Here is a 19928-nt window from a genome sequence, read left to right as displayed (position 1 = left end):
TATTGTGAACCTCCCTAACCCCACCCTACGGGACATGCACATTTGGGGGGCAATCAGCAACCTTTTCTAAACATGGAATTAGAAACGGGCCTTAACCGAAATCCTGATACAAACATAACAAAATTGTAGCGGGGAGACGTGTTCCAAAACTGAACTGGGATCCAGAGCTGACTACTGGAGTTGGCTTTTCTCTATAATAAGCTGAGCAAAAACTGCAAATCTGATGTGTTTGAATTCTACATCTGAATTTTGTGCCACAGACCCATCTCTAATTCTCAAATCTCATATCTTCCTGCTTGTTATAAGTTCACATCTGGCAGTGCGATTGTTGCTGCTCCTGGCATTTGTCATGGAGAGCTTTGGCTTAATCTTTTGATGAAGCAACAGGACGCAGTGCAGGCAGCTTTGAAGCAGCACTGGAAGACTAACCTTCAAAGATTTATATGAGATATATTTCTGAGAAGAGGGGAAAAAAGCAGGAGTCTGGGTGCAGCCCTTTACAGTAGGTGAAGAACAGAAACACACTCACTTTCTTTGCATTCCCTTTTTCTGTAGTGCATGATGAAAATATGCATAGGTGGCGAGTTATATGGGCCCGTGCTCCACCAATATTCAGGATCATGGGTTCGGCTCCACCAATGTTTGGGCTTATATTTTCAGAGCTGTCCCATCCATAGGATGGACTGGGGCAACCTCCCCAGGCCCTGCGCTTTGGGGGACCCCACACTTCAGCGGGGACCGGGGTCCAAGGTGGCTAGCAGGGGGCCTGGCACTGGTAGCAGCGAACAACCTGGCCCAAGCCCACCCTGCCTCTTCCCCCCCAAACCCCTGCCTCTTCCCTTCCCTGCTCTGCCCCCAACTCTATCCTCTCCCCCAAATCCCTCCCCACCTCTTCCTGCCCCTGCTCCACCCCCTCCCTGCCCCCATTCCACCCCTTCCCCCAAGTCCCCGCCCTGCCTCTTTCCAGCTTCTGCCCCTCCCCCAAGTGATGCCAGGAGTCAGTGGGGTGAGGTGGAGCCGAGCGGGGTGGGCTGGGGCTGGATCACTCAGTGCTGCTGGCGCCAGACCCCCTGCTAACCTCCCAGACTGCCCTGGACCCTGCATCCCCCTGAAATGCTGGGCCCACCAAAGTGTGTGGCCCGGGGCAGTTGCCCTGGTCTGGGACGGCTCTTCCTGGACCCGTTCTGGGCACCACCAAAAATTATACAAACCTGAAAATATGGTCTGGAGATAAAGGCAAAGAACTTTACTTTTGTTTTAGTTAGACACATTTACCAGAAATCCTAGGCAGATTCCTCAGCTGGAAAGGAAATGACAGAGATCCTATGTAGAGGAACACCTTCCTGATTCCCCATATCTCATTCCTCCTGAGGGGATCTGCCGTGGCAAAGGTACCTCTGAACAATGCAGACAACACCATCCAGCAGCTGGTGAAGAAGTGGATGTTTCTTCCCCAGAGGGCCAGCAATGAAGTGGTGTATGTCTTGCACAGGCAGGGCAGTGCCAACATCCCTCGAATAGGTGATCTGTGCGACGTTGCCGTGATAACTCACAGCTTCTGCCTTCTGACATGCCCAGATGCCACAGTAAGGAACATCACAGAGGGTGCTCCGCAGGATGCCGTCAAGAAACAAATCACCAAGATGTCGCCACCTACCTGAGTGGCTCACTGGAAGGTGAATTTGGAAGAGACAGGGGAGACTTTGCTTCGCTCTGGACTTGTGCCCGCAATGCTATGCGACAACTGGAAAAGGTTATCGGCTGCCACTGGACGTGATGCGAGGAACGCCAGGAGCTGGGAGTCCTGGTGCCACAGGTGAAGAATACAGATCACACTACCATCACTCCAAGAGTTAGAACCATGCTGGAGAGGACCCTGAAGGATGCCATCTGCTGCCAATACATGGAAAACCTGAAACGGAAGCCGGACCAGGGCAAGGTGTTCGAGGTGATGTGCAAGTGGGACACCAGCAACCACTTCCTCCCTGGGGGCAGCTTCACCCAATTTGCTGACTGGATGTTCATCCACAGGGCCTGGCTCAACTGCATCCCACTGAACAGAGCTGTGCGCCACAGGAATCAGGACAAGTGATGCAGGAAGTGCGGCTACGACAATGAGACACTCCCCCACGTCCTCTAGCTGCAAGCCCCATTCAAGACCTTGGCAGCTGCAACAAAACGCCATCCAAGATCGCCTGGCCAGATCCATCCCGCCACCCATGGGGAAGGTTGCTGTAAACTCTGCCATCCCCAGAACAGACAGCAACTGTGACCAGACATAGTCATCACCAACGAGGACCAGAAAAAGATCATCATGGTGGATGTCACAGTGCCGTTTCAGAACAGGACCCCGGTCTTCCACGATGCCCGAGCTCGAAAGGTAGAGAAATATGCCCCTCTGGCCAAAACCTTGAGAGCTAAGGGTTACCAGGTCCAGACACATGCACTGATCGTCAGAACCTTATGTACATGGGGCCCCAGCAATGAGCGAGTGCTGAGAGAATGCAGAATCAATCGATGCTATGCTTGGCTGATGTGGCAACTCATGGTGTCGGACACCATCAGGTGGTTGAGGGACATCTCCATAGAACACATCATTGGACATCGGCAATACCAGGAGGGATGAGCTGGAGTGCCGATGAGAAGCGCAGTCAGGAAAGTAACAAATACTTTCCTCATGGATTGTATTTTCTAAATGGACAACCAACCTAATTCTCAATTACTGAGGGACAATCTCCACTCATTGATATATTTTGCTTTCCACAACCAAATCTCCTTATAACTTTTCATGAGTGATATACCTGAGTATTTGGATTCTAATATCTAAACTGTATTGTTAAATCTATTCACCTAAATTTGGATTATTGCTGATTATGTACTTTATGTATCATATAACTTTTAAAAACTAACTTTGTATTTGCAGATAATCTAAGCACTATACCCAGATGTACAGACACTTTTCCCAACCTATGCATTATTTAATTTTTTAACATTAGCTTTAATAACATTTTTAAATCTGTTTTTATCTGTTAAAAATTAGGGTGAAATTCTATTGTTAGATAGGTAACTGGACAATAGTATTTGTAAACAGAGGGGCATGTTGATTTGGTGATTAGGGTGCAGCACCAGGAAATTATTCCTTGCTAAGCCGTAGAGTTTCTGTGTGATCCTGAGTAAAGTAACTTACAGAGCTGGATGGAAATTTGTTTATATAATTTTCAAAGTTTTCCTTAGAATTTTGTTCGGGGTTTGGCAACTGAAATGTAAGTAAGTGTTTGAGGTTTAAATCTCTAGTAGGTTGAGCAAAATATTGGCAAGAAACAAAGTTTTCAGGTTCTGCTTTTCAGTTGATAAAAAAAAAAATCCCCCCCCCCCGCAAATCATTTAAGCAAATAGCCATTTCCCATTGAAAAAGCATGTTGACAGAAATTTTTGATCATCTGTAGTCATTTAGCAGAATCTGTTTCCCTATCTGTATAACAACGTGGATAACAGTACTTGCTATGGCTCCTGGTGAGGCAGGGCTAACTGTATTAATGTTTGTAAAGCATGGAGATTGTCAGGTAGAAAATACTAAAGAAGGGCAAAATATTTTATTATTGTTAATTTAAAAACTGTCAACACTGAGATAGGTTCATAAATATTTTAAAGCAGAAGTAACTTTAAGCTCTACAGGTTTAAGAGCTTTCCCAGGTCTGTATAGTTCAACTCGAATAGTTGGCAGTATTACTGTACATGTGTCTTAACAGCCTTCAGTTTAGCATTACCTGAATAAATCTTGTGGCACTTTAGAGACTAACCAATTTATTTGAGCATCAGCTTTCATGAGCTACAGCTCAGTGCATCTGATGAAGTGAGCTGTAGCTCACGAAAGCTTATGCTCAAATAAATTGGTCAGTCTCTAAGGTGCCACAAGTACTCCTTTTCTTTTTGCGAATACAGACTAACATGGCTGCTACTCTGAAACCTGAATAAATCTAGTTTCCAATGCACTGGGACATGCTATCCATTGAAAAAACCACATGGATTACATTTTCCAATGTAACAAAAACCTTTTCATCTGTAACTACAGCCCTGTTTCAGATTTTTTTTTTTTTTGGTCGTGCTTGAGTAATATTTAACAATATACCCAACCTCCCTGCCCAAATTATTGGTAACATTCAGCAATACCCCATGACAGAAACAAGGAATACAAAATGTCAGTCACATGGGCCTTAAGCCAAACTGATAGAATATTTGTATTGCTAAGGCTTCAGTCCTGCAAATGCTTATAAATGCATGAAGCCATTAGGCCCACTCATTTGCTTAAAGTCAAATATGTGCATGATTGTTTGCAGGACTGTTGCCTAAGTCTGACTTTTCTCCAATGTCTCCCTTCTCCCCAATTGCAGAGGCCAATTTATATTTATATATTAATTAGACTGGGTGATCAGCAAGGGATTTTTTTTAAATGGGCTTGTGTTTGTTTTTGTTTCTCTGTGAGGTATAATTAAGGTTTGTTGTTTTCTTTTTAATTAAATTCTACTTGCTTCCTCTGTTACCTTTATCAGTAATGTTAAGCTTGGTTTCCCTAAGTTTGGTGGAAAAAATGTGAGGGCTTCCACGCACATTTACTCCAAAACCTTAACTGAAGGGGCACGGCTGCTTGAATCTTTAGCAAAAATGTCCTTCACCCATAATGTTCGCTAGCTGTTAACATTAAGTAAGTGTGAACAGAACAAAACAAAAACAATGGCCCAGCTCCTCAGCAGGTATAAATCAATGTAGCATCACTCACCATCTTCCACGGACATATGCCAGTTTAAACCAGCTGAAGATCTGATCCAGAGAATTTTGAATAGTTGACTAGAAATCCCATCCTCACTCATTTACTTAACTTTCAAACTCCTGGTTCTTTTGATGTAAATTTTTCCCATTAGTTTTTCAGTTACCATAGAGTCTTTCAGGGCAGATAAAACCTGAATTTCTAATGTGAAAAACAGAACAACCCCACACCAGGCCTTCTTTATAAATCATAAAGAAAAAAAAATAAAAAGACACTGGCCCCATATTTATTTTTGACTTTGCAGGTCGTCTTTAACATTGCTGGATGGTTTCCTAAGTGGGATATTATTCTGTTACTCCTAACTTACTATAGAGGTTATTCATTTCAATGACCCATAATTATTGCAGGATGAAATGATAAAAGATTCCAGAAAGTGCCTTTAGTTTTCTTCAAGAAGGCTCCAGGATTCAGTTATTACTATGGTAACATGCATTGATTCCCTAGCATTTCCTTTCTCCTTTTATCTCTTACTCACAGCATCAGAAGGTGAAATTTTATAGCAACCTCTTCACAAGTTCAGGCTTTGGATTCGAAAGTCTTAGCCTAATGCTGGATTACCATCATGCAGCTGTACAAATTATCAGGCATGAAATAGCAATTCATTCTCAAACTGGTGTTCAAAAAAAAAAAACCCCAGAAATATTTCTGGAGAACAGCCTACTAGATTGTACACAGAAATTTTAGGACATTGCAAATACATTGAGCCTACTGGGACATTATTCAAGTACTTTGGTTGCATTGGGCAGATACAGATATGCAAAAACATCACTTTCTACTCTAGACATTATGAGAGGATGAGGATAAACTTCTAGGCATACTTGAAAGTCTAACCATAACAAGTGTCCAAGTACAAAGGGTGGTGGGCTGGGGGGGGTGGGGGGATGAGGGGGGAGTAAGGCTCATGAACTGAGGGTTTTCTGAAGCAGCACTTTGGAGTTTTCATCATGCAACTGCCATTAAAATGAATAGGATGTATTTGATTAGACCAACACACTCTATTGCAAAATATAGAACTAAAGTGGCATAGGCAACAGAGTGCCAACCTTTCCCATAGATGATGCTTGTCAAATTATCTAATTATTGAAGCAATGTTTTCCAAGGCTTTTACACAAGCCTTAATGCTGATATATACACTTCTCAAAGTCTGCGTGAACTGAAGGGACTTGGTGAACCAATGCGTATCAGTAATCAAACATGACTGCCGCCATTTCTGTTCTGGTACCCATGAGTGGCCTTCTTGGGAGGTGAAAGTCAGACTTAGCCTGAGAATGGACAGTGTCCCCCACACCATCTGCTAACGCACAAATTCTCCCCCCACCCCCCGCACATATGCCACAGGGAAGACAGGCAAGATGGGTAAGTTGTTGCATGTCTGAATTTAATAACAATTCAAGATTGTCAAATAACATGTTCAAATGGAATTATTTAATCAGAGATGATCAGGTTTAACACAACACTATACAGAATACAGAAAGAACAGATACATTACCACCCCTGCAGTAAGGAATAGAGCTGGCCTCTGTCTCTCTCTCCTCTGTAAATAGTGGGATGCTGTCAGTCTGCACTCCCCAACTAGGGTTGCCAGGCGTCCAGTTTTCAACCGGGCCATTAAAAGTCTGGTTGGCAGCGCAGCAGGGGTCTGGGGCTAAGGCAGGCTCCATGCCTGCCCTGGCTCCGTGCGGCTCCTGGAAGCGGCCTCCAGGTCGTTATGGCCCCTAGGCGCATGGGCGGCCAGGGAGGCTCTGTGTGCTGCCCCCGCCCTGAGTACCAGCTCTGCAGCTTCCATTGGCTGGGGAGCATGACCAATGGGAACTGCGGGGGCGGGGAGTGTGCCTGTGGATGCAAGGGTAGCACACAGAGCCTCCCTGGCCACCTATGAATCTAGGGGCTGCAGGGACCTGGTGACCGCAGTAAGCACTGGCTGGACCCTGCACCCCCTCCCACACACCAACCCCTTGCCCCAGCTTGGAGTCCCCTCCTGCACCCAAACTCCATCCTGGAGCCCACACCTCCCCAACACCCTGCCCCAAGCTCCCTCCTGCACCCCAAACCCCTCATTTCTAGCCCCACCCAGAACATACCCCCAGCCCAGAGCCCATACCCCCGCCCTGCACCCCAACCTCCTTCCCCAGACCAGAGGCCTCTCCCGCACTCCAAACCCTTCATCTCCCGCCCCACCCCAGAGCCCGCATCCCCTTCTGGAGCCCTCATTCCCCCTTCTGCACCCCAGCCCGGTAAAAGTGAGTGATGGAGAGAGCGGAGATGGAGCTTGCAGGGACAGGGCCACAGGGAAGGGGCAGGGCCTCGGGGAAGAGGCGGGGCAGGGGGAGAAGCATGGGTGTTTGATTTTGTGCGATAAGAAAGTTGGAAACCCTGTCCCCAAACTAACTGTCTAGCCCTCTGTCTTTCCCAGGGTGTGAGACAAATAAACTCCTTTAAGGGAAATTTGCTTTCCCATGATTAATTTCACTGTGTTCTATTTTTGACATTTTCATTTTACCTAATTAATATGGAATTTATTTTATGGTATCTTTAGATTACCTGGTCAATAAGGTAAAGGGAATTCTAATCCAGTCATTATCATAGACAGATGTGAAACTGGCAGTTCTTAATTAGTTAAGTCATTTTTTCAATGGATCCTTATTTCATCCATTACAGATAACATCTGCAATAACAAATTCCTCATATCAATCACAGAACATAATTAGATCTGAGGCACCTCTTATCAATCACCCACTCTTGTTTATACCATATTTCTGTAGACACTTTTTATTAGTTTTCCCTAGACATCTATATTGCCACAAACATGGAGGCACCAGCAATAATGATGTATTATTATACACAATAGCAATAGTTGATCACATGAAGTTCCTGAGTAGAGATCAAGAATCAACACTTTAGGCCTTAAAATTCAAACACACTCTTTGCTAATATCACAAAGATTCTGGGAGAACAGTTAATCTGCAAATGAATTTAACATACAAGGAGAAGAGGACAAAAAAAGGTGAATATTTACTAACAAAGTCAATGCCAGGGGAGTGTGCCAGGCATGGCAAAGACAAGCCAAATGCGTGGGGGTTAAGAGGAGAGGAGACACTATACATGCCTTGTGCCTCCTGGAAGGGGGCAGGCCAGACTCAAACAAAGTCTGTGCTAGTGGATGTTTATTAGAATTATATCTATTATGGCAATGCCTAAAAATGTCATTCAAGGATCAGGAGCCCATTGTGCTAGGCACTATACAGAGAAGAGGAGGCAATCCCTGACACAGGGATTTTACAATCTAGGTGTCAGGCAGGGTGTATTGGATGGGCAAAATACAGAGGAGGACTTGGAAGGGCAAGGTAGCAAAACGGAGAGTGTCGCCCAAAAACTCATGCTGGGGCCATTGGATCCAGTGACCTTCACACTCCCATCATGAGTGTAAAGCAGAGCTCAGGATTTATCTGGGATAGGAGCTGGTGAGACAGCTACAGTGCAGCTGCACAGACGTCCCACAAGCAGCCTGCAGATTGGGAATAAAATCTGCCCTCCCCAAATCTATTTCATGCCCTGCCCCAACCCTCGTTACTTTGTGCAAACAGGATAATCTTTCCTTTGTAAGTGGCTTCTACAAAGGATATTACCTGGTGACAGACTGTTTGTCCTCCCATGCTATGTCTGTATTTGCTATTTACCAGCCAATACATGTGGCCATAAACCATCTTAGGCAGTATTGGGTCCATAGAAAGGATGAGGATAATCAATTTTTAAGTCTGAATTAACCCCCTCTAAAATAATGTTTTTTTTATAGCTAGCAAGCCTTTAACTCAGGGGTTCTCAAACTGGGGGTCGGGAGGTTATTACTTAGGGGGTCGCGAGCTGTCAGCCTCCACCCCAAACCCTGCTTTGCCTCCAGCATTTATAATGGTGTTAAATATATAAAAAAGTGTTTTTAATTTATTAGGGGGGTGGCACTCAGAGGCTTGCTGTGTGAAAGGGGTCACCAGTACAATAGTTTGAGAACCACTGCTTTAACTGTATCCTGGTACCTATGAGAAACTGTTCATTCTTTGGTGGTTTTTCGCTATGAAAAAAAAAAACACATTCTATATAGTTATTTCTAATGAATATAGACATTTGCCAAAATTGGGTTCACTTTCAAATGTGTTCTTTTTCTGATGGACAGTAATGCGACACTGAGATCAGCTTTAGAGGGGGAAAAGCAAATCAAACCTTCCTAGATTCCCAAGGGCAAATTGTAAAATCTCTGAATGTGAATTTTAAGCAATATTTCCTTGTTCCTAATTTCACCTCCATATCTGAGTCTGCATTTCCCCCATTGTTATATTTTTACACTGTGTAGTTTTGTTTGTTTGCTAATGTAGATATAAACTGTAGGCAGCAGCTACCCCCAAAGAAATAAAACAGACAGGGAGACACTCATGTACAGTAGCTTTTTTTGGTGCTGATATACTTGGCTTCCAGAAAGAAGTTCATCACAGATGCCTACATACAGTTTTCAAGGCATAAGACAGAAACAGAGCTAGAAAAAAACCCCACCAATGCCTGTCTCTCACTCACACACACAAACCACACACACAAATAGGTTGAATGAACATTGTTTACAAGACACTGCATGAATATGCCCTTCTATTGTCTAACTGTAGTATTTTTTTTTTTGCTTTTGATAGTTTTACTTCTGCTCTGGCTACTGATAGGCATGCAGCTTGGAGGAGCCAGGAAGATAATGTAGGGACATAAGGTTGGGCTCTCTCTCTTACTTCCTTATGTGGGTGCCTAATCTTAGGTGAAGATGGCCCTTGATAATTCAGCATGAAAGGCTGGAGTTAATGCACAGCTTATATGTTGAAGTATCAAGCACAAAGCTAATGGAATTCCAAAAAAATCAAACTTGCTCCCATGACATTCATTTAGCTACATTACAAACCTTTTACATTTGCTGGAATAGCGTTTTTTAAATAACCCTACTAGAGCCTGTCCAAAAGGGTGAAAAAAAAATCATTGATAAACAATCAAATTTAGGAATTGCCATAAATTTTAATCACAGTAACCTTTTTTCATGGAAAAAAGTTAAAATTTTGAAAATTCTCAGTCAGCTCTACATATTACATTTAACAAGAAAAAACGTTACACATATGCAATACATCCAATTTAACATTTCTGGTGCAACCTTTTGGAATATCCTGATTTAGGCCGCTAGGTAGTTCAATATAAACAGTGTATGAATATTCGTTTATTGACAATAAATCAGTGGCAAGGAGGGGGCACTGAAAGGAAAGAAATCAAGAGCTACTAGCCTTAGAGTGCTTCTAAACGCCTCTGGCTCTACCAGTGGAGTTTAAATTCTTTGATCTTGAGCCTATATACTATAGGCTCCACAGCCACACTGAGTCTCTGGTATTTTTCAGCAAGAGAACCCTTCTGAAGTTAAAGTATAATCATGAATGCTGTCCAATACCTAATTTTAAGTGAAAGCAATTAATGAACTCATTGCTGACATCCTACGAAATTTTTTTTTTTAATTGAGAGACAGAATATTTACATTTATATTACATCTTGCTAGGAAAGGTGTATAGGTCAAACAATAATTCTTTCCCTGATCTTCCAAGGTGTTGAGTATCCTCCACTCTCACCAACTTCTGCCAAAGTTGAGGGGGTCCAGCAGCTAACAGAATTAGGCCTCCTGTGCGTAAAATGAATTTAAACCCTGCAGACAATTGACAAAGTGTTTACTATGCAGCACAAGGAGCCTATCAGTCTTCCAAAAACACTTGTGCCAACCACTTTTTCTGCTGCCATTTTCTGCAAGGCCTCATTGTCCCAGCAGATTAGGAAGAGGTAGAATGACTACTTGGAATGATAAGTAATCAGATAATGATAAGAGTGACTGACACCTACATATGTTTCTGGGAGTTAAAAAAAACTAAATTATATAATTTAAGACATGAGTGATCAACAGGTGAAAGTAAAACTTCAGGAGTGCTTCATTAGTGCCTTCTAGTGAGAAGATTTAAAAAGTGAATAAATTAAAGCTGGAGAAAACAGAAAGTGGGAATAATGAAGATTAAATAGAAATTAATGAAAAATGAAAAATACTTTTGTCAAAACAAGAGCAGAACAATCTAATTTACCCTGGAAATCAATAGAAAAACCTTTGGGTTGTAATTTTAGGTGATTTTCTGGATAGAGTGCTATCAGTGAAAGAAGAGCGTCAAACAAATAGGGTCTCCAGTCCTAATGGCCCTGTGTTTAACAAGGTTTATCCTGTCTGGAAGGAAAACTAAGGATGCAATTTAATGTGAACACTGTGAGTGTGGTAGCTCAGGTAATTAAAGAACAAAAGAAAGCAACATATTCTTGATATCAAACCTAAACTAGGCTTAATTGATTTTCACTGTAATTGACATTTCTTATTACAGTGCCTAGAGAGAAGGCATGTAACATTGACTTGATATACCATGTAAATACATTGCATTGTTGTTGTTCAGCATTCAGTGTGGACCCGATTCCAAGCCTAGTGAAGTCAGTGGAATTATTTCCAAAGGATTTTGGATTAGCCCCTATATCTGTTCTGTTAGAGATTAATATCCTCATACTATCAATAATAATAAACAGAGCCCACAGTTTGGAAAGTGCATACATATTGTGTACATACACATTCATATCTCTGACCTGCTCACAACATATATTGCACGTCCCAAACAAGGCATACAAACATGCATTCCCTCTCTCACTTCAGAACATATGGTCTAAAACTCCCCATGCACTGAGAGGACAGAAGACCTACTATCAACTTTAGCTATGTATTACTAGGGCCCTACCAAATTCACAGCCATGAAAAACAGGTCATGGACCATGAAATCTGGTCTTGTGTGTGCTTTTACCCTATACTGTGCAGATTTCATGGGGGAGACAAGTGTTTCTCAAATTGTGAGTCTTGAGCCAAAAAGGAGTTGCAGGGGGGGTTGCAAGGTTATTTTAAGGGGGTTGTGGTATTGCCACGCTTACTTCTGCACTGCCTTCAGAGCTGGGCAGCCAGAGAGCGGTGGCTGCTGACTGAGGGCCCAGCTCTGCAGGCAACAGCACAGAAATAAGGGTGGCAACATCATACCGTGACATCCTTACTTCTGCACTGCTGGTGAAAGGGCAGTCCCACAGTTACTACTGTGGAAGTTGGCAGCCATGTATATCAAATCACAACCATTGCACTGGCACAAGGCAGGAAGCCAAGGAACTCATGAGCTCCTGGACGATCACTCACTCATTTTGTGGCCTACTAAGCGATTTAATTAGTCTGTCTTCAGCTTCCCCATCTGTTTAATTATTAGAATACTAGCTAATGCCTCACTGGGGTGATGTACAACTAGGGTTGCCAGGTGTCTGGTTTTCGACCAGAATGCCCAGTCGAAAAGGGACCCTGGTGGCTCCGGTCAGCACAGCTGACCAGACCGTTAAAAGTCTGGTCAGTAGCGCAGCGGGGCTAAGGCAGGTTCCACGCAGCTCCTGGAAGTGGCTGATATGTCCCTGCAGCCCCTAGATGCAGGTGCAATCAGGGAAACACCCCGCCCCAAGCGCCGTCTCCACAGCTCCCATTGGCCATGGCCCCAGCATGGGCAGCGTGCTCTTCACAGAGCCACCGGGTCACACCTCCACCTATGGGCCAGACATGGTGGTCACATCCAGGAGCAGTGTGGAGCCAGGGCAGGCAGGGAGCCTGCCTTAGCCCTGCTACACTGCTGACCAGGAGCTGCCTGAGGTGAGTGCCACCTGGCTGGAGCCTGCACACCAAAGCCCCTGCCCCAGGTGGAAACCACCTCCCACACCCTAACTCCCTTCCAGACCCTGCATTCGCACCCCAACCCCCTGCCCCAGGTCAGAACCCCCTCCTGCAACCAAGCACCATCCCAGATCCCACACACCCTCCCCCAGCCTGGAGGGGCCCCCTCCTGGACCCCGAACCCCAAACCCCTCATTTCTGGCCCACCCCAGAGCCTGCACCCCCAGCTAGAGCCCTCACCCCCTCCTGCATCCCAACCCCCAGCCCCAGCCCAGTGAAAGTGAGTGAGGGTGCGGGAGAGCGAGTGATGAAGGGAGCGGGCTGGAATGAGTGGGGGTGGGCCCTCAGAGATGGGGCAGGGGTATTGGGTTTTGTGCAATTAGAAAGTTGGCAACCCTATGTACAACCTTAATTCTCACAACGTTTTGACGATACAGTGCAATATAATATTATTGCTTCTCATTTGTACCTATATCGTTATACTGGATGGGTCAAAATTCCAGTAGTTTCAAGTGGCCATAATATAGCAGCATTTATTTATCTGCAGCTGGCTTTGAACCTTGGGTTTTGGTGATTCATTAATAAAATGTTAAATTATAAAACCAAAGGAACAAGGGCTTGTATTAGAAACATTTATATGATGCCATCTTTTGATGTTTAAATGCATTAATTCTACCATTCTTGCTCTGTCAAAGCAGCAGAGGGACAAAGCATGCATGGGAGAAACAAAATGATTTCGGAAGTCATGCTGCAAAAATCTTCCTCCTAAGCTAATAATCAGCACTTTATCACATGATTCAACTGAAAAAGCATTGGCCCAAAACAGCGCAGTAAGAGTACAATTCAGCAGAATTAATAGCACTAAGTGGGCATTTTCAATGAAACTCATTCTGTTACAAAGCTCTTAGACATGATTTCCACACATGGCACAACAACCATTTTCAAGTTCAATATCAAATTCATTACCACCACCCCCTAAAGAAATCTGCATAATGAATCAATGAATTCCAGATCAATCTTCCAGATGTTACTTAGTAGCTCTTAAAAAGGATAACATTTTACATTTTAAAAAACCTCGATTCCTATTATTCTGTTATTGATGATTTTTTATTAGAATAGTACCTGTAGTTGTAGTAAAATAGGAAAAAAATTGAGGGTGTTCAGTTTTCCTGGTTCGTAGCATAATCTGATCCTCATCTGGGATCCAGAAAAAATTCTCTGTCCCCACCCCAGCCACCACTCCTTCCATGATAGCACGTCATGATTGGAGGTATGACAGAAGTATGGTGATTCTTATGCTTTTATTTTTCTATAATTATAGACTCAGTTCCAAACCCCAAATAACACTTCCCCCTTCCCCCCCGAAATCACTTGGTTCCCATTCCCTTTATTGCGTGTCTAGGGTTATGTACAGACATCCAACTGATTTTTTTTTTTAAATTAGACTGGTGTACTGATACCAGAAAATGGGTCCGATCATCCTCTCTCATGTTATAAGTAGGGGCTGCTGGGGATGAAATCTATGCAAGGAATCCATTGCAGAGAATTACCACACATCATTCTATTACTGGGGAATGCCAGCTTTGTCTGGCATTAGGGAAGGGAAGGGAAGGGAAGATCTCCAAACCTTCTGGATCCTGGAGAACTTTTGTGGAAGACCAGAGGCATCCAGGAGAGGACCTGTGTCTCCACACTGGCTCTGGCCCTGGTCCTTGTCCTTAGTAAGGCCTCTCCCAAAGTTTCCTGGCAGGACCATCAGTGGATGACATGGAAAAAAGTAACAGCCTGGAGATCCATTGCATTTCCGCAGTATGTTCTGCAGGGTCTCAGGTTGGAGACAGTGAATGTCCCCTTGACTCTATCCTCTTCCTCCATAACCTTTCCCATCTGGTCCACCCAGTTTTTTGCCCTGATGCAAAACAGACCCTGGATGCTCAGAGTAGGCTCTGCCAGGTCCAGGGTAGAGCGATTGTGTTTGGAAGCTGCTGAGCCCCCTTCCATAAGGAAAGCAGCATATCCACTTGTTGAGTAGAACACATGGTGGGAGGGGAGGGATGATTTAGGCCAGAGATTTTTATCACTTAGTTTTGACTTAGGTTGAAAAAATGCAGGGCCTAGGGCTTGTCCTCATAGAGGATACAGTTCTCACAAGCTCATCTACTGGGAGTGTAACAGCTGCAACAGGCTTTTTATTAAAAACAAGCCATAGCTGCCATAATGTCCTCCAGCTTGCATGTTCAACCTTCCTACAGCTTTATTCCACTGATTACCTCCAACTGGCTGGTCCTATGTCATTTCATTTAAAAAGCCTCAAAGGTGGCAGCTAGATTGCTCCATGTGCCCCCTTGCTGAGCCTGGAACAACTGATCACATCTGGAGCCCAGTTCCTCATTTCCCAGCACCTTATGAAGGCACATAGAAACATAGAATATCAGGGTTGGAAGGGACCTTAGGAGGTCATCTAGTCCAACCCCTTGCTCAAAGCAGGGCCAATCCCCAACTACATACACCAGGGCAAAGTGTATACCAAAGGCTACCTTTCTAATCTGGTAATGTTCTGCACCCTCCTTGCACAAGTGTCTGTGACTACATAGGGGACAAAGGAAAAAAGTGTATTGGGCCCCTACTGTATGCACCTTTTAAACCGCCTCCCTCCTGCCCTAACACAAACATGCACTTTTAAAAATGGAATTAAGTGTCTCGTGTTGGGATTCCTCTGAGACGTTTTCTACTTGGCTTATCCAGAATACCTTGTCCAGTTTTGAGAGAATATTGCATTCAGTTCTCAGGGATCCAGAAATTCAGTTAGACTTCAGCTCATCACTCAGGTTACTTTGCTAGGCATGTAACAGCGCTGTGCCCACACTGGCCAGGCCCAGGTGCAGGGTGAAACAATACCAAATGATTTTGCACACTACATGGTTTATATACATTATTCCTAGCTGCTAACACCTATATTTCTTGAATCTAATTGGTCTAGACATTGTATGGATCATGTAAGAGCCAATCATTTTGCAAACTGTGTAAGGACCAATCCTTCATGTCCTCACTTTATCTACATTTCAAGCTTATCAGTTCAGGGTGTTCCCACTTGTCAACCAGCCCAAGGACCCATCTCCAGCATACAGCCTGTCACTCCCTTCTATACAGTTTAACCTGGCACTCAAATCAGGCTATACGCAAGTTTACTCATGCCCAGCAAGATCTATGCCCACATCACATATTTCATAGAATTGCTGATGATCAAATCCTTTATTCAGTCCTTATTTAACAAAATGCCCTGTGATGGGGTACACTACCTATCTGGAGTTTTGAACTGTGTGGAAGGAGTCTTAACGCAGAATTCTGGGGTTCAGCTGGGGCACATTGGATGGTAACACAGTAACATGGACCCAAGGTTTGGGTTTGGTGCAAGGACCGGTAACATAAAAGTTTTTTTGTTTTGTTTTGTTTTTTAAGGTAGTGTAATTTTGGCTTGTGGTACCCCTGAAGGAAATGAGTGGCCCTTCTAAAGGAGAAATTAGATATACACAAGTATCCTGATAAAAACAATGGAAAAGACCAATGTGAAAAAAGTACTTGACAGTTTAGTTGACATTTGAGAAAGAACAGTATTATATATAACATCCCCTTAAAGTGATGGGCAGCACTGGAATTATGTTGGAGCCTATTAGAGCTGAGTCCCATAAATTCAAGTACCATATGGTGGGAGATCAGAGTAAATGGAAATGGGACCCTTAGTTTTTACCTGTGGCGAGGGAAAACTGGACACTTAAACTGCGGGGTCTTAATACCCATCAATCCGTTACGATAACTTTACCATTGGGTATGTCTACACAGTGATGAAAGATTAACAGCACCGTGGGTTTTTCATCACAGGGCAGACACACACAGAGAGACCCAGACAGCTGTGTATTTATACACAGTCCATATTTACATTCCTCTGAATATAAACAGTATTAGGTAATTTTACAAAATTAAGTCCTTAAATATAGGTTTCAATAGGAGGCTGCTGTATTACAACACATTCTTGTATGCTTATTTGAAAGAAAACAATGCAGACACTTTAGTCTGCAAAGCGGTATTTATTATTCATAATGTTCTGTTGTCTGGGTTCCCAGGTAACAAGTGCAGAAAATACATCAGGAGCATCACAGTGAAAAGAAACTCTGCGGCAACACAGGCTGGAAATACATCCCTCTCAAACTCTTGGTAGCCTTTCTAAAGGTCGTAAAAGAAATGATACACCTGGGTGCCAAGCCACAAGCATTTCTTAATTTGAAAGCGTCACATTAAGCTTTTATTCCTAGGATATTTTATGAAAAGTAGTAGCATTGCTCTGGCTTTCCATGACGGGAGATGGTGATCTTTGCAAAGTCAGGAATTCCATGATGTTTTAAATGGAAAGATCCTATATGTGTAACTGACATTTGTCTTTTGAACTGTGATGTAGTTATCCTTCAATTTTAGGAATATGTCTTGCGATGGGTAAGCCCCTTTAACATTTGTAGTTTTCCGGTATTATGCCTCTGTTGGTGGATATTTTAGATTCCTCTCAGATAGGCAGAAAATAGCTATATGAATTGTTTCTTGATACGCCTTTTCATTGTACCTCAGAATGGTTGTGATCAAACTAAACAATTTTATTGTCCCATAATTACACTTTAATTCTAACTTCACTACATTATTGCTCAAGTCAAATTCTAGCACAATTGCTTCTAACCCATACCAGCAAATCTACATGACTTAAAGCTTTTTTAAAATACTCAGCAGCCAAGGGTTTTTAGAGGTGGACATTTATTTCATATCAAGCGACTATAAAGCATCTTTCAGCTCAAAGAGATACCAAAGCAGTTAATGTTTTACACTTTAAAGCACTTGGGAAATCTCTTCAGGATCAAAGAGGTGCTTTATACATGTAAGGTGGTAAGTGGCAGCTTGGTGCTACAACCCTCATCTACATGAGCACTCCTTACTCTAGTAGCCCCTCTAACACTCAGGTTTGCAGAAGGGGAGTACACAGTGGAGGGCTATTTCCAGTGCTAAAGATCACAGGAGGTGAATATTTCAAGGAAACTGATTCACATGGACCCAGACATGAACTAACAGTCATCTTAGAATTAATTGCATTTCCACTGAACAATAATTAAAGTTTCAATTCAAATGTGATTATGGCACAATAAAGTATTTTAGAGTTTAGCCACAACCATCCTGAGCTACAGTCAAAGAGCAGGAAGCAACTGCTCCTGGCATCCCAACACTGTCTCAAAATTTGAATATAATAAGATTCTATTTCTTTAAAGCTGCTTAAAAAAGTAAAAGGAGGCTTTTATAAATCACAAGTTTATCTCCCAGATTTTCTACCTGTCCTACTCTCTCATTGTCATCCCACCGTAATATTCTAGTAAATTGGGGCAGGAAGGGACTTGTCTCTTTTGTTTGCAAGTAAAGTATCTTGCAGCCCATGGCACTGAAAACAATAATTAAGAATACACATAGCAGGCAGAAGTGACAACTTTTAGCTTGTCTGCAGTTGAGTCCTTGATGTCCAAAACACTGAAGAACAAACTGTCTTTGCACGACATTGCGAGGAAATTAGCCTGTTCTCTCTCATCTCATGTGGCAGAATAGATGTTAATTAATAATGGCACATGTCTAGCGGATGCCTAACCCATTACCTTTATCTTGGAATTAGCTGGCCCTGTATGCACTGTACACTTACCTTCTAAACCTTACTAGCCTTATTATCCCATAGATCAACAGTCTGATACAGCTGTTGGTCTAAGAAGCTTGTGAAATGCTAGCTGTTAAAATCCTACATTAGAGAGATGCCAAAATATACAACCAGGAGCAGTAGCAGTGCCAACTATCAAGGAGTTGCACTCAGTCTTTTAGACTCATTACTCCTTCAAGTTGGTGGGTACAAAGCTAGGTTGTTATCTTAACCCCAGGTGTCTTAAAATTATTCCTGGAAGCATGTTTGATCTGCAGCATAGGCTGCTGCAACAGACTTTCTACTGTTGGATGTAGGTCTCCAGAGCAGTAGCCTTTGGTATATTGATGCTATTACTGTGATAACAAGAGGAAGGTCCTGAACAGTAAGGGGCTTTCTGACTGTGTGGGGTTTTTAAATTGTCTGTTAGAACAGCATTGCCACTAAACAAAAAGTGCTGTCAAATTACTAGCTAAGGGAACAACCACACAGACACAGTAGATAGGAATCTGTCAGTAGTAAGAGAGGAAGGGCTTTAGGTGGAGTTCTAGAGTGATCTACTGCTCCTTCAGATAGTAATTACATATACAGCCAGATAAGGAATTCTTCAGCAACTCAAGTGAAATTCACTAGGATAAACTACAGTATACAGATGGCTCTGTAGCTAAGGGACCAGTGAGATGGGTGATAGCTTATTTAGAAAAAAAGAAGGCCAGGCTAAAGGCTAATGTCTCTGAAAAGGGTAGATTTAGTCAAGAAAATAATTATGTGAGGAAAAAAGAGGAAGCAGAGAATTATATTAAAGATCAATGCTTGGCTATTTTGTACTGCTTCACATCACCAGCAAATCAGATGCATGGTACCAGTTGCTTTTAAAATAAATTTGGTTAGCAGTGAACCCACAAGTGATTACAGCTGACTTGGAACCAATACAGATTTACTCCCTTCCTTTGCCATCTAGGGTGACCAGACAGCAAATGTGAAAAATCAGGATGGGGGTAGGGGGCAATAGGAGCCTATATAAGAAAAAGACCCAAAAATCAGGACATCTGGTCACCCTGTTGCCATCTCTTGCTTCCATTCATTACTCAGTTAAAAGGATCTGAGTGGTTAGCCCTTAGAGCCAGATTTAAAGATGTTACTGACTTCTTAACTGTCGCTGAGCATTCCAGAGGCCAGCAAATCATAACTACCTCCATTCTGGATCTCAAAGCACTTTGCAAAGGAGTATTAGTACCAGGCTTCCTGGTTAATAGATAGGGAGGCAGGAGCATACAGACATTAAGTGACTCACTCCAAGATCACAAAGCAGGTCAGCTCCAGTGCTGGGAATAGAGCACTGTGCTCTATCCATTGGGCAGCAGTGCCTCCCTACTTGTAGATATGATGCATCTACTGCAATGATAAGCATACCAAGTACAGTTTGTCCTGACGCCCCATTGACTAACAGAATCCCACAAAATTACTAACCTTTGAAAACATAGAAGATATTTGAAGTGATCATGTCAACCCAATCTATGTGTCTTTATGAAAGAGAGATGCATTCCAAATGTCATTTTTAAAAATATATGTACTAGGTTTGTCCACTTGAGGCAGATACATGCATACAG

At 43.0% G+C, this 19928-nt stretch overlaps 1 protein-coding gene across 6 annotated transcripts in view; it reads right to left on the bottom strand.

The window, feature by feature from the left end:
• GABRG3 (gamma-aminobutyric acid type A receptor subunit gamma3) overlaps positions 1–19928 on the bottom strand; it is a 529680-nt gene that overhangs the window by 423741 nt on the left and 86011 nt on the right. Inside the window, exon 3 of one of the 6 annotated variants that reach the window (XR_006287804.1) lies at positions 10377–10511. The exons of the other annotated variants lie outside the window; for them this stretch is intronic. The gene's annotated coding sequence lies outside the window, so the exon portion shown is untranslated. Of the gene's footprint in view, positions 1–10376; positions 10512–19928 lie in introns of those variants that run through there. 6 annotated transcript variants of the gene reach the window in all.

This window comes from Chelonia mydas, chromosome 1 (assembly GCF_015237465.2).
Source record: "Chelonia mydas isolate rCheMyd1 chromosome 1, rCheMyd1.pri.v2, whole genome shotgun sequence".
NCBI lineage: Eukaryota > Metazoa > Chordata > Testudines > Cheloniidae > Chelonia > Chelonia mydas.
The sequence above is the reverse complement of the archived record's forward strand: the minus strand, read 5'-3'. Positions and strand labels throughout refer to the sequence as shown.